The 14,596-nt window shown below is 39.4% G+C and overlaps 1 pseudogene; it reads left to right on the forward strand.

The window, feature by feature from the left end:
• Positions 1-4,639: 4,639 nt before the first annotated feature.
• Positions 4,640-14,596, forward strand: part of LOC148055873 (uncharacterized) — a 93,400-nt pseudogene continuing 83,443 nt past the window's right edge.

The following is a 14,596-nucleotide window of genomic DNA, read 5'->3' on the forward strand; positions in this document are numbered from 1 at the left end:
TCACCTGAGCTACACTGTCACTTCTTGCAGTTGCAGGCATTTCTGACTTTGTTCTCAGAGTATGGTAGATATTGTCTCTACATTACTGTCTTGTTCACTTCCGATGTCCATGTCAATTTCCAATGGAAATAAATAGCTATGTCATCCATAGGTCAGCAGGTAGATAATTAGAAAAATTAAGAAGGTTGTATTTCATCCAATTCTAAACACTGCAATTTGGAGTCATCAGTTCTGGTTATACTATATTTTCCTGCAATTCAGTAAATGCTTCAAAATTTTCACTTTGTTTCTGTTAGCATAGCTGCTTGTGCTTCTGACTCAAATTTCACTTTAGTATTTAATTGCTCATATTCCTCAAGTCTCAAAAAGCTAGTCAGGGAAAGAAGATGAGAATTAGAGAAAAGAAAGAAAAGGCAGAATACATAACAATTCTGAACTAAACCAAAATCGATTAATGTTTTTACAATGTAAGTTCATAATAGCAATAGAAGTTTTTCCTTTGGTCCATGAGAACTGTAAATAAAGTTTTCTAGTCTTGTTACCTCAGGAATGACCAAGTATGCCCACACTTGATTGTTAAGTACAGATTTTTTTAGAAATCTTCCATATATGGCAGCAAGAATACTGAGTCAGGTTCTTAGATGACACATAAATCAACTGTTTAAGCTACCTAATGGGTAGTTATTGAGAAGAGTCAGACACTGCTCAGAGGTGCACAGCGAAAGGACAAGAGGCAAACAGGCATGACTTGCAGCCAAAGAAATCTCAACTGAATATAAAGCAGAAGTTTTGACAATAAAGGTGGTCAAATATCGAAACAGGTTGCCCAGTGAATCTAAGAACCTCTGTCTTTGGAGATATTTAAAATTTGACTGGACAAGGCTCTGAGAAACCTAGTGTAATTTTAAAGTTAATCCTGCTTTCAGTTGGGAGTTGAACCAGAATAGCTCCAGAGGTTGTTTCCAATTTGAATTATTCTAGGACTCTCACATCATTCTATTGGTTTAACTATTTCACCTGAAGAGATGGCTTAACTTACATAGTGACATAAATCCTGCAGCACAAAAAAAAGAAGGCTCATCATTTAAGAGGCATTTTTACCAGTAATTACTTTAAGTTATACCACAGGAATTACAAGCAATTATTTTTTCTATTAAATAAAGGATTTGACAGACAATTAACTTAAACTTCAGTGTCAGGCGCACACAGGCACACAGGGAAAAAGCATTAAACTACTATATTCCCTATATTGGGGGGGGGGGGGGCGACTCTGAAGACCACCAGGTTTCATCCACTTAGGTTTAAACAAGTGTTGTGCAGACAAGATCCCTCTTCTGCAGGCATGTGCTCTGCTTTGGGCCTTGATTTTCCCAGAGAATTTAAGGCCTTAAAGGGAACTTCTTCAGTCTGTGCAATTCAAGTGTCTAATGCACCTTGGTTGTCCTCTCCCCATGAATAAATACTGATTTCATAATGCCATGTATTTGATTTCAGTTAGTTTGGTTCTTTGGCAACTCTATGACAAGGAAACATCTTGTAATGATAGCTTTGGGTTCTTTCCACAACAATTACTTCAGTATAGTAATTAATAAGGCATCTAAAGAACTTGTTGCAATTTTGTTAAACAGAATGTTGACTGAAATAAATATTTAAAGTTGACTTCTTAATTCTGGAGAACTTCTAATTTTTTTTTTTTTTTTAAGACACATATTATGAGCTTGAACTGACTTGGTGGACTTTGTGACTTGTTTCAGAAACCAGTAATCTAACAATATGTGAAATAAAGTCTTCCAGATATATATCTAACAAATAGCACTGCAGTTCTTCAGAAGGTTGTGTCCTGGTTTCAGCTGGGACAGAGTAGATTTTCTTCCTAGTAGCTGGTACAGTGTTGTGTTTTGGATTTAGGATGAGAATAATGTTGATAACACACTGATATTTTAGTTGTTGCTAAGTAGTGTTTATACTAGTCAAGGACTTTTCAGCTTCCCATGCTCCACCACGTGCACAAGAAGCTGGGAGAGGGCACAGCCAGGACAGCTGACCCAAACTGGCCAAAGGGCTATTCCATACCATATGATGTCATGTTCAGAATATAAACTGGGGGGACTTGGCCGGGGGGGCAGCAATCGCTGCTCAAGGACGCGCTGGGCGTTGGTCAGCAGGTGGTGAGCAATTGCATTGTGCATAACTTGTTTTGTACATTCTTTTATCATTATTATTACTTTTTTTTTCTTCCTTTGCTGTCCTATTAAACTGTCTTTATCTCAATCCATGGGTTTTACTTTTTTTTTCCAATTCTCTCCCCCATCCCACTGGGTGGTGGGGGGAGGGTGAGAGAGCAGTTGTGTGGTGCTCAGTTGCCGACTGAGGTTAAACCACAACAGTCCTTTTTGGCACCCAACGTGGGGCTCAAAGGGTTGAGATAACAACAAACATAACCAGAGTGTGTTAAAACAAATTTGTTATAAGCATTCATTATATTTGTTTAGTAATTGTTGGTCACAGTGTTGATTTACTTGCTCTCAGAGTTTGTTATGTAACACCTTACTTGCCATATATACTGTTTATCAGTATTTATGTGCTGTTTACCACCTCTGGGAGATGGATTAAAGTTGTCACTTTGCTATACTGTGTAGCACTGGCTTATGGTATGGTAAAATTATTGTTCATGAGATCAATCTGGTATTTGTACTCAGCATTGCCATCAATTTGTACTTAGGGAGCCAAACAGCTGGGATCCTTTCTAGGAAAGGGGGCATTGACAAAGCGATTGGGAAAGGGGCACAAGCCCTCAGCCTCTGCAGCTGATTACTATCAGGTATGAAGGAAAGATATCCCTTCAAGGAATATGTTATATATCACCCAGGCAAATGGACCACCATGGAGAGAGGTATCCAGTACCTGAGGGAATTAGCTGTGCTGGAGGTGACTTATGGTGACCTGAACAACGAGCAGTTATCGAAAGATCCAGATGAAGTCCAGTGCACACGACCCACGTGGCGGAAGTTGGTACAGAGTGCACCATCACCATATGCCAACTCGTTGGCAGTACTGACCTGGAAAGATGAAGAGGCATCACCAATGGATCAAATGGCTAGCCTCCTCCAGGAATATGAAGAAAGTCTCTCTTCCTCCCTTGTCTCAGCTGTGGAGAAACTGTCCTGGGAGGTCCAGCAACTCAAAGACAATAGGTCCTACTCTCCACCTGTATAGACCAGTATCTCAACTATTAGGAGTCAGCATTCCTCTGCTCAACAGAGAGGATATAGAGGGTACACGCCACAGGGCACCCTATGGTTTTACCTGCGTGACCATGGAGAGGACATGAGGAAGTGCGATGGAAAACCTACCTTGACCCTAGAGTCACGGGTATGTGAATTGCAAGGAAAAACATTCACACAAGGGGGTTCTTCCGGGAAAATTGCTGCTCCAGTTTCCAGTGAGCAGTTCCCTAGACAGGGTAGAAGGGCAGATCTTGCTTCTGATTTTAATGAAGGAACTCCTGACTTGTACTTACAAGAAATGAGTAATGGATACTATGAGCAGAACTAGAGGGGCCCTGCCTCCAGCCACATAGAGGAAAGGGACAACCAGGTTTATTGGACTGTGTGGATTCGATGGCCTGGCACATCAGACCCACAGGAGTATAGGGCTCTAGTGGATACTGGTGCACAGTGTACCCTAATGCCATCAAGCTATAAAGGGGCAGAACCCATCTTTATTTCAGGAGTAGAGAGGGGCATCCCAACAGCTAACTGTATTGGAGGCTGAAGTGAGTGTAACTGGGAATGAGTGGCAAAAGCAGCCTGTTGTGACTGGCCCAGAGGCTCTGGGCTCTGGGCATAGGCTACCTCAGGAGAGGGTATTTCAAGGACCCAAAAGGGTATTGGTGGGCTTTTGGTATTCCTGGCTTGGAGATGGAGGAAATTAAACAGCTGTCTACCTTGCCCGCTCTCTCGGAGGATCCTTCCTGTTGTGAGGTTGCTGAGGGTTGAAGGACAACAGGTGACAATTGCCACAACAGTGCACTGGCAGCAATATCACACCAACAGAGACTCCCTGATTCTCACCCATAAGCTGATTCATCAACCGGACAGCCAAGGAGTGATCAGCAAGACTTGCTCACCCTTTAACAGTCCCATATGGCCAGTGTGGAAGTCTAATGGAGAGCGGAGACTAACAGTAGACTATCGTCACATGAACAAAGTCACGTTGCTGCTAAGTGCTGACATGCCCGACATGCTAGAACTTCAATACGAACAGGAGTCAAAGGCAGCCAAGTGGTACGCCACAATTGGTATTGCTAATGCTTTTTTCTCAGTCCCTTTGGCAGCAGAGTGCAGGCCACAGTTTGCTTTCACTTGGAGGGGCATTCAGTACACTTGGAATCAACTGCCCCAGGGGTGGAAACACAGCCCCACCATTTGCCATGGACTGATCCAGACTGCACTGGAACAGGGTGAAGCTCCAGAACGCCTGCAATACATTGATGACATCAGCATGTGGGGCAACACAGCAGAAGATGTTTTTTGACAAAGTAAACAGTCAAAATCCTCCTGAAAGCTGGTTTTGCCATAAAACAAAGTAAGGGACCTGCACAGGAGATCCAGTTTATAGGAATAAAATGGCAAGACGGATGTCGTCAGATCAAGAAGAGGGTGAGCAAGCAGCTGTGTGGTGCTTAGTTGTTGACAGGGTTAAACCAGGACAGATTGTAAACTTAAAGGGATCAGCTTCATAAGAGACTCTGTTCCAGTCCCTAGTGTTCCATCTATAACTCTTGCAATAACTGACAAGTTTCATTGTAAAGGCAGCTGAGTGAAATTTCTGTGGGTATTTGGTTTTAAATACTATTGGAAAGGCAACCTGAGGGCACTTCTAATTCATTGCCTAAATGAATTGATAACAATTTTATAAGCATTTGCTCCTGTTTATGTAAGGCTACAGAGTTACTCAACGTTGTAGCACAGCCAGTGGATTTTGGTGAGATTACCTAATGACTCTGAGTGTTTTAACAAAACTCCCATGTTAACTTGCCAAGATTTACTTTCCCACTAAGCCAGAAGATAATATACAGTGATAACCTAACTGCACTGGCAAACTAGAAGGAAATATATTTCAACAACGATAGAAAAGGAGATGAAGAACATCCAAAGAGAACAGAAAAAAACCCAGGCTGAGTATTCAAGACGCTCGTTGTTGTCTTTATTTGTACTGGATCAATGCCAAAAAAACTCAGGCTTACAGAAACAAAAAACAAGAAGTGGCTTCAGCCAGGAATATCAGAAATTGATGGTGTCAGACTGCTTTCTGTAGTACAGCTCTGACCATTTTTTTCCCCTCCTTTTGTCGCTGACCTTCAGCTCTCTTCCATGGCCTTTTTCATAATCTTCACTTCAGCCACTTTACTGATGTTACCATGCTTATCTCCTTACTTCTCCTTTATTTCCTTCTCAAAAGCACCACCATCACACAGTAATTCCCCCCTAGAAGAATTAACATTGACTTTTTCATTTTGTTATAGGGAACAGAAATTGAGCAACCACTTCCACACGCATTCAGTATGGATCAAGAAGGAAAATGATGGTGCTACCACAACTCTAACAAACTATCAATATACTTGCTCTGTTGTGTATTATATCCATTTCTCTGACATACTGCTTGTCTTGTCTATTCAATTTATGTTTTTATAGTGGTATCATCTTTATTTCCACAGTACCTTACATCAAAAAAAGGAAGGAGGAGGTGAAGAATGATAGTAATAATTCACAACTATACATTGAATTGAAATATAATTATAATGATGATGAAGAAGGAGACGATAAAGCTAATGTTCTAAGATGGCTGAAGGTAAGTATAAATTGACATGACAAAGTTGCTAGTATTGTGTAATGCAAAGGCTCTTAAAGAACTGACTTCAGGCAGAAGAACAATATTGGTATTGTAGTCAATACAAAAAACCTGAAAAGTGCAAGTATATAAAAATAGAATCAATTTTTTCAAACATTACTTTTCATGAAGTCTGTGTTTAAAATGCAAACATGGCTGATATAAAAAAAGAAGTGAGACAATACTTCAAGGGAAGATTATTCTTTCCTCCTGCATAGGAATACTTTACTCAGAAATGCTGGAAAAGAGCAATAAAATTCATCAGCTAAAGCAGGAGTTTAAGAAAATATGGGTCAAGAAAAATATAAGCATAATGCTGTTGTTTTTTTAAATTGTCCATAGGGTTTTCATGATGTAGATGTCACAAAAAAAAAAGGTTTCCTTTAAAAACTGGCTCTGTCTTAAGAACAAAGGTATTTTGCACACTGATATTGATGCTTATCTCTAAAATACCAAGAATGGCAACAACATCATAAAATCATTGTTGACTCACTCTAAGTTAGATTTTTCTTAGTAATCATTTCTACTTTTGACTTTGATCCAGGGCTTGGATAAAGGAAATAAATAAATAATTTTAAAAAACCAAACCCACTGCAACCAACTGATAAGTGTATTTAAATTCTGACTGGTGGTTTCATCAATGTATTTAGGGAAAGACAGGAGAGATCTTCTTTACAGTCAGTGCTCTAAGTGGAGTGGGATGTGTCACTACATTTCACTTACCTATGCTTTCCAAAATTATCATAACAACACTTCTTAAGTCAAATGGCTGGAATGCTTGCAAGAACTCAGGAAGATTCACCACCTCACAGAATAATTGAAGTTGGGAGGGACCTCTGGACATTGTCTAGTCCAACCCTCCTGCTCAAAGCAAAACTGGCTACAGCAGGTTGCTCAAAGCCATGTACAGTTGGGCTTTGAATATCACCAAAGACAGGAACTTTGCAACCTCTCTGGGCAACCTGTTCCAGTATTTAACCACCCTCACAGTAAAAATCTGTTTTCTGATGTTCAGATAGAATTTCCTGTGTTTCAACTTGCACCCCTTGCCTCTTTTGCTGTCACTGGGCACTACAGAGAAGACACAAGGTAGCAGCATGGCTTGGGAGGTGCTGACTTTTACAGAACCACACACTTTCAGTCAGGAGCTATGTTCCCTTAGCATTCACCCAATTTTAAACTCCTTAGGAGACAACAGTTCTTGATACTCATTTCCACTAGCAAGAGATGGGGTTTGCTTGTTCACAGTTGCAGTTGAGTTTTCTTACACAGAGAAGCTCTCTTGCAGAGACCAAGCTGGCACCTTGCTTCTGCAAGACCGATACTGCCAGCGTATAACGAATTCAGAACCCTAACCTCCAATTTCATAAATGCACAAAGTCTTTCTCTTCTTGTAACATCAAAGTAGGGTTACCTTGAGAACCTATTTGGGAGAAACAGAAATAGTTCATTAACCTGAATTAGCTTGACTAGAGCAAGTTTGGAAAGCAGTGCAGAGCAATGAAGATGCAATGGAATGGATGTCAGCATAGGTTTCACAGTTAATAAATACCTACAGTCCAAGACACAGCTTTATGGCCTGCTTGGAAGTTGGTGTTGCCCCATCTCCACTCTATTGCTACCCTAGCTAGTTACATTATTTCAGATATGCCCATCATGCTTCCTAAAAGCAGTATAGACATTGCCTGTGATGCACTTATTAAATGATGTGATTCTAAAATAGTGATTTGAGCAGTGTTTCCATTTATTACCTCTTTCCAAGTTAGAAAACCAGTAAAGCACTTACCTTGGCAAAACAAAAATTCAGTTGAGATTCCAAACACATAGGAAATCAGAAATGTGGTATGTGCTGTTTGTGATGAGTTAATGAATCAAAACATATGAATATTCACATTTACAGGCAGGGGGGAAATAATCTACTGAGGCAGAAGAAGGTGCTGCTTCAGCATAACTGTATTTCCACCTAGAATGGCACATGAATTACCTTTTTTTTTTTTTTTTTAGCAGTGATAGCTAGGAAATATTAACAAAATTCAAAAATTTAGCATTGCAGGGTGAAATCATGGTCACAGTGAAATGAGTTACAACATTTCCACTGATTTCTGTAACACCTTTACAACTAATCAGTAGTTTTCCTTGCTGCCTAAGTATTAGAACCTACGTCGTCTACACTTGGAGTCCATTAAAAGTACCAGGAAAATAAAGTAGCTAGAGCAAATTAATGACCTCTTATCTAAAATATCCTTGGCATTTGGCCTTGTTGTTTCTGACCACAGGACCCTCTTTAAGGAATGAGGACTGCCTGAGGAGAGACGGATGCCATCTGACAAAGCTAGGGAAAGACATCTTTGCAAAGTGGTTTGCTAATTCAGTGAGGAGGGCTTTAAATGAGGCTGGTGGGGAATACTGGCAATACCTGAAGAGAAGCGGAGGCCTGAGGGGAAATGAAGAGCCACCCAGAGGAATGAATCAATGATGATGGAGGGGATCTCATTACTCCTATGGAAGCTGCATGACTAGGGACTCATCTCAAGTGTCTGCACACAGCATGGGAAACTGGAGAAATTAAAAACTGTCTATGAACAGTTCTACAGCTGTGGTCTCATTAGGATCACAGAAATGTAATGGGGTATGACTCATGAACAGAGTGCTGTGATAGATGGATACAGGCTCCTTAGCAAGGATGGGACAGGAAGGCAAGCAGGAGGGGTTGAACTTTGTGCAATGGAGCAGTTAACATGCATGGAACTTTACCTTGGAGCAAAAAGCAAACTGATCAAGGACAGACCAACATGGGTGATGTCACGGTGAGCACCTGCTACAGACCGCCTGATCAATAAGCCTTCTAAAGCTTCATGAAACCTTCTTTAGAAAAGTGTAAGTGAGATGAATAGTAGAATGACAGATCCAGACTTCAAAATGTCAGATTTTAGCTTCTTCAGGAATCTGATTGGTGGGAGCACACGGAAGACTGCCCTGCATACCCCAGGAGAGCTAGCACAGTCCTTTCCAATGTGCAGACAGTCTAGTAATCATGTGAGGGCCAGCACAGATGAACAGGGAACATGTGACTGAGCTCAAGTGCAGAAGATGAAGCATACAGAAGGTAGAAGTGGAGAGCGGCTACCTGGGAGAAATATAGAGGCATTGCTCAAGCATACAGGTTTGAAAACAAAGCCAGAAGTTGCAACTTGAGTTGCAAGAGGCAACAAGCACGATTTCTGTAAGTACGCAGGCAGCAAAAGGAAGACAGAGAAAAATGTAATTTCATTTTTCACTGAGCAAGGGATCTAGTGATAAATGATGCAGAAAAGACTTAGAGCCACTTTTGTCTCAGTTTTACTGACAAGGTCTGCTCTCAGGCTTACCAGGCCCCTGAGCCTGGCAGCAGTCTGTGGGAGTGAAACCGTTACCCACAGTAGAGGGAGACTGAGTTAGAAGTGACTGAAACAAGTTGGACATACACAAGTCAGTGCAGTGTGATGACATGGGGAGCATCTGAGTGTACTGAGGGAGCTATTCAATATCATTACAAGACTGTTCTCTGTATTCAAAAGGCCATGGCTATTGAGAAATGTTCCTGATGACTGAAAAAAGGCAAAAACCACACTCATCTTAAAAAAAAAAAAAATGGCAAGGAGGAGGATCCAGGTAACTGTAGGCCAGTTAGCCTAATCCTGGTCCCCAGAAAGATTATAGGACAAATGTATAGACAAAAGTAACTCAGCAAATGAAGGGTCACAGTGTCATGTATCACATGAAACGAGCTTGAGGACTGTATTCAGGATCTTATCTAAAGCTTGTTAAGCTCAGTAAATCTAAGAGTTTGGAAAACTAATCTCAGGATCTGAAAAGAAGACCTGGAGTCACATCTATCCTGTTTAGAAGAATGAAACTCAGACAAAACTCAGCTCCTGCCCTTGCATCAGATCTGAGTTTCCCTGCCTGGGAACCAGATGGTTTGTTCAGCATCATACCACAGTACAAATCAACACATGAACAATGAAGAGGTTTGAACTCAAGTTTGGATTCAAATCCAAGCTGACATCACAGCACAGGCATAATCATAACTTAAGACACTTCCTTGCTCTTCACTGAGAGAGACTCCAGCTCTCTTTGCTATTTATGCTATTAGGCTATTTTGCTATTATGCCGTTATCTGGACCTGTGCCACAGATGTGCATACCTATCATTGGTTGAATCCCACAATGACAGAGTTAATGCTTGCCTAGATAAATTCCACATCAAATTTCCTTCCTCTGACATTTCTTTGTACTCCATGAAGAGTCATAATGAAATGCTAATCCTCAGCATTATTCCCAGTGCAGACAGATTTTGAACTGTATCATGACAATCATGTGATGGACGCGGATTTCCCCATGTACAAGACATTCCTCTTTTACATGGCTTTCAGTCTACTTGACAGCTTATTTCTTTCATGCTCAGAAGGTTTTGCATTGCTCCTTGGCTACCTGAACTCCTGGGCTGATTTTAGCCCAGTAGGTCAGTGAAGTATGGGTTAATTAAATCCTCTGAAAAATTAAATAGAATGCAAACCCCTGTGTTTTTCTTCTAGCAGTAACAGAAAAAGAAAGGTTATGCACAGTAACTAAAAATGTACAAATCTGTTATTTGAAAAAAGTTACAAAAGAAAGTGTTACTTAGGTATGTAAATAAAATGTCAAATATTTGCTATAACTTCATAGAGAGAAATACTGAGTTGATTTAGCCATCCAAATCTTATTTTACAATTATCTGTCTGTATTTTGTATTAATTTTGCTTAAGTTAAGGTTACCATCTGCTACACTTTCTTGAATGGAATGGGGATTATCTTGTATTCCCAGGGGAAAAAAAAAAAAATGTTGCTTTGCGTGCAGTTTCCTTAGAGCACCGGGATAATTTGTTTTCTTGTGATCACATGTAAAGGTTTTCTGAGAAAATGTTTGGACTTCTCTTCAGGTTTGAGCACAGTACTACAGATCCCTCAGATCCCTCTTGAGATCTAAATGTTTATGTAGAGCTGTGCTCAAACAAGCTTGTTCACAATTTCTGAAATACAATGGGGACAGGCCTTTTAAAAAACAAGAATCATCTGTCAAAATCCTTAGAAGTTCATCTCTGTATCCTGAAGGGAGTAATGCTATGCCTCATCTCAACTTCAGAACCAATAACACCACCATTACAATGACTTTCTTTTTTTCATCTATTATGTTACAACATTATGACAGTGATGGCATACAGGTAATGGGTTGGTGTAATACAAGAAACAGAAGAACAAAGTTTCAGTGACTTCTGAGTCCAGTGTTGGCTTTTTCAAGAAATAATGGAGCCAGGAACCTATCTTAGTTAGATATTTCATAATGCCAGTCTACTGCAGAAATACTAAATCAGCTTTCTGGCATTATTTGTGGTATAGAGGGCTGGATTTGTTATTCAGTAGTTCAACCAGGCTTCAGGCCTGCCAACTCAAAGCTACATTTCACAGTCAAGCTCAGATTAGCCTGTATGAAGAGAAGAAAACATTAATAAAATGTGACAAATAAATTAGTGTGACTTGGCTTTAAAATATTATTCTTTTTTCCTTTCTTCCCTCAAGGAAGAGAAAATTATTCTCTCCAAGACTTAGGCAACAAAAGTATATTGCCTGTGTAATACAATGATAGCTAACAAGAGCTTTTCAATTCAGGAACAATGTCTTTTCAAATATGTATTACAAAAAAATCAGTCCACGACATTGGCTTTGCACAGAGAACTTCTACATGCTTGGTCAGAAGAGCCTTGCCTTCCTCCAAGGGTGAGACCCTGGGAGCACTGTATCTGACCGCTACCACTACTTACTATCCCTTTTTCCATCACCTTTTATAGTCTATCTAGCTTTTATGTAAAGGTAGAAAGGTTAAACTTTGATTCCTCATGTCCCGGATCAAGCATTTGAAGAAAGATGAACAACAATCATGTATTGAAATGTACTCCTAATTCAACATGCAAAGCTCCAGACACAGGATGGTACAGGGAGAAGGGCGTCCCTCCATGCTGGCACGTTCTTCTCCAGCATAGTTAAGGAAGAATAACATCTCACTTGTCCTTCCTCCTGCATAGATCCTGTGGAGACAGCAGTGCAGCACAAAAGTCATTGCCAGGAGAGTGAGGAGTTAAGGCCACTGATTCTTTTAAAACATGGATGCTTTCATGTATTTTGGACAGAGAGGGACAGAAGAGTTCTGTTAAATATAGAGCTGTTTCTTTGAGCTGCCATATGGTCCATCATGCCAATCAGTTTCTCTGTCAAACTACACACTGCATCTTCACCCCTGTGTCAAGGTTTCAATACAGGAGATTTAGCACTTACTAGGTCTCCAGTTGTTTTCTGGAAGGGATATTGCCCCCAGGGAATCTTCTTTTAGCCTACTGCAAGGCTTGCTCCAGGCTCTGCTAAGGAGCATAAAGGTGTGGGAGTGAGAATTTAACCCTTAACATATAATCGCAAGTTTAAGATACAGTTTCACCTCAGGCATATAATAACAAGCATTTTGATCAGACAGACTTGCTTCAGCTCATATCAGAAACCTTGAACACAGTTCATTAATCACAAGCTTTTTTTTTACATTTTATTCTGGTTGCCTAGTGGAAGCACAGTTTTTTTGTTAGACCTGAAATCTATTCAGATGGGAAAGCTTATGTATTCTGACAAGGAGTTCTGCAATTAGCCTAACATAACACACATAGTTTAGCACTGAAAATAAACTAGAACTTCTGCCTGTTGGATTTCTGTTCATGGTAAAGAACTGGAATGTGGGCAAAGAGGAAATATCTATTTTCTTTCATCAATTAACATATTTTGTTACTTGATATGGACGTATATAACTCATTATTTCACACTTGTCAGCTAAAGAAATTTGTACACTAGTATCATTATGCATGGCTCATATACCTCAGATCAGCTCACTTTTTACATAAACTCTTGTTTAGATTTGTATGTGGTCATGTTTCAATAACTACGCTGTCTATGGCAATGTCACATGGGAAGTAACAAAATAATCCTGCATAGTAAAACGCCAAAATTTCACTTATGCTGTCATGTATTCCTGGGGAAATAAGCTGGATTTAATGGATGTTTCTTTGAAAATAAAATCTATTTTTAATCTATTTAATCTATTTTTAAAATTTAGGGCTGGCAGAATCAGAAAATATTTCATATTAAATCATACTGATAGTGAACCGAAGATACAAAATTCCACAAACTAGAAGTTATTTGGACTGTAATAAAATCCCAAACTAAAATGTAAAACATCAGTTCAGCATGTGAGTAGCAGAAGCTTCCTACTTCAGTGTGGGAGTTTACAAGATACCCATGGGTCTTCTATGCATGCCCAGAACCAGTCCAATCAAAGCAGCTCATCATCTACTTCCAGAAACTAAAAAAGTGATAGGCACATTCTCCAATGGATCTGATGCAAGAGATGTAGCCATACACACTGTTTGTAACTACTGGAGATAAAGGCACTTGAAAGAATTGCATGAAAAAAAAAGTGTTCATTCATGAAGTGAGGAACCAGCTCCAGATCCCACACTTCAACATTTTCTATGTCATCAGCTACATCTACTGTAAGGCTACCAACTAATTTAATTATGGAGTACTTTCCACTGCTTACATTGGTCCCCTGTACAGAAGAAAGTACAAGGTTCAAGGGTTCAGGAGAAAAGCATAAAAGCATGCACCTCAATTACATGTTCAAATTTGCACTCTTTTTCTGTAGAAGGACTTTGAGAGAACAAGTCCCAATTTAATAAAAACACTACAAAGTGCCTGCTTTTTTTTTTTGCAGTACAGATTTAAATGTCTGACTTTACAACCCCAATTTTGAAAATATTAACCATAAACCTTCACTTAAACCCTTACTACAGCAACTAAAAACTAACCGTGGCTTTGCATTATAATATATTTCAGCGTTTCCTGGGACCAGAATACAATATTATAGACTTTGATAGCATGACAGGTAATGTGACATAAGAACTAAATCAAGAAGTGAACATGTTTTTCATAGTCAAGATATTAATTCAGAGTTCTGAGCTTCTTTTTAATCAATTCCATTGATTTAGGACTATGACAGGAGCATTCCTGACTCAGTTTAAAGCAGTAGCAACATTTCATTATCAGCTGCAGCAAGGAAATCCAGAAAACCTAGAAAATAATTTATGAAAATATTTTCTATTTTATGATTTTATTTTACATCAATATTTTTATGACAGTTATAAAAATAGCCCAATAATTCTGTAACCCTCTTTAATTTAAGTGTGGCTATCTTGGTAAGATCTTAAGCATCATGATTCAAAGGACTATGCATTTTTGACTAAACTGACAATAAAACTTACTGTTATTTTATAGTAATGAAACTGATATGAGACTTTATTATGCTACTTGATGCTTCTGTAATGAGAAGATATCTATTTTCCTGCTGCTGACCTTGAACCAGGTAAAATGAGAGCTGACTATCAAAACCCTTCCTCAAATCATTGTAAACATCAGTGCTTAGTGGAACAAAGATTGCTTCAGATAGATAAACTTTTGTCAGCATCAGCTTCAGAGTTCCTAGTAGTATATAAGAAAAGAAGCAAAATTCTCTCTTTTTTTTTTTTTCTTGTGAGACAAGGCAAGGATATAATTAATATTCTAGTTGCTCTACCTGTGCTGAAAATTTAGAG

This window comes from Nipponia nippon, unplaced genomic scaffold (assembly GCF_047370975.1).
Source record: "Nipponia nippon isolate SJK-2023a ecotype South Korea unplaced genomic scaffold, ASM4737097v1 scaffold_2, whole genome shotgun sequence".
Lineage (NCBI taxonomy): Eukaryota > Metazoa > Chordata > Aves > Pelecaniformes > Threskiornithidae > Nipponia > Nipponia nippon.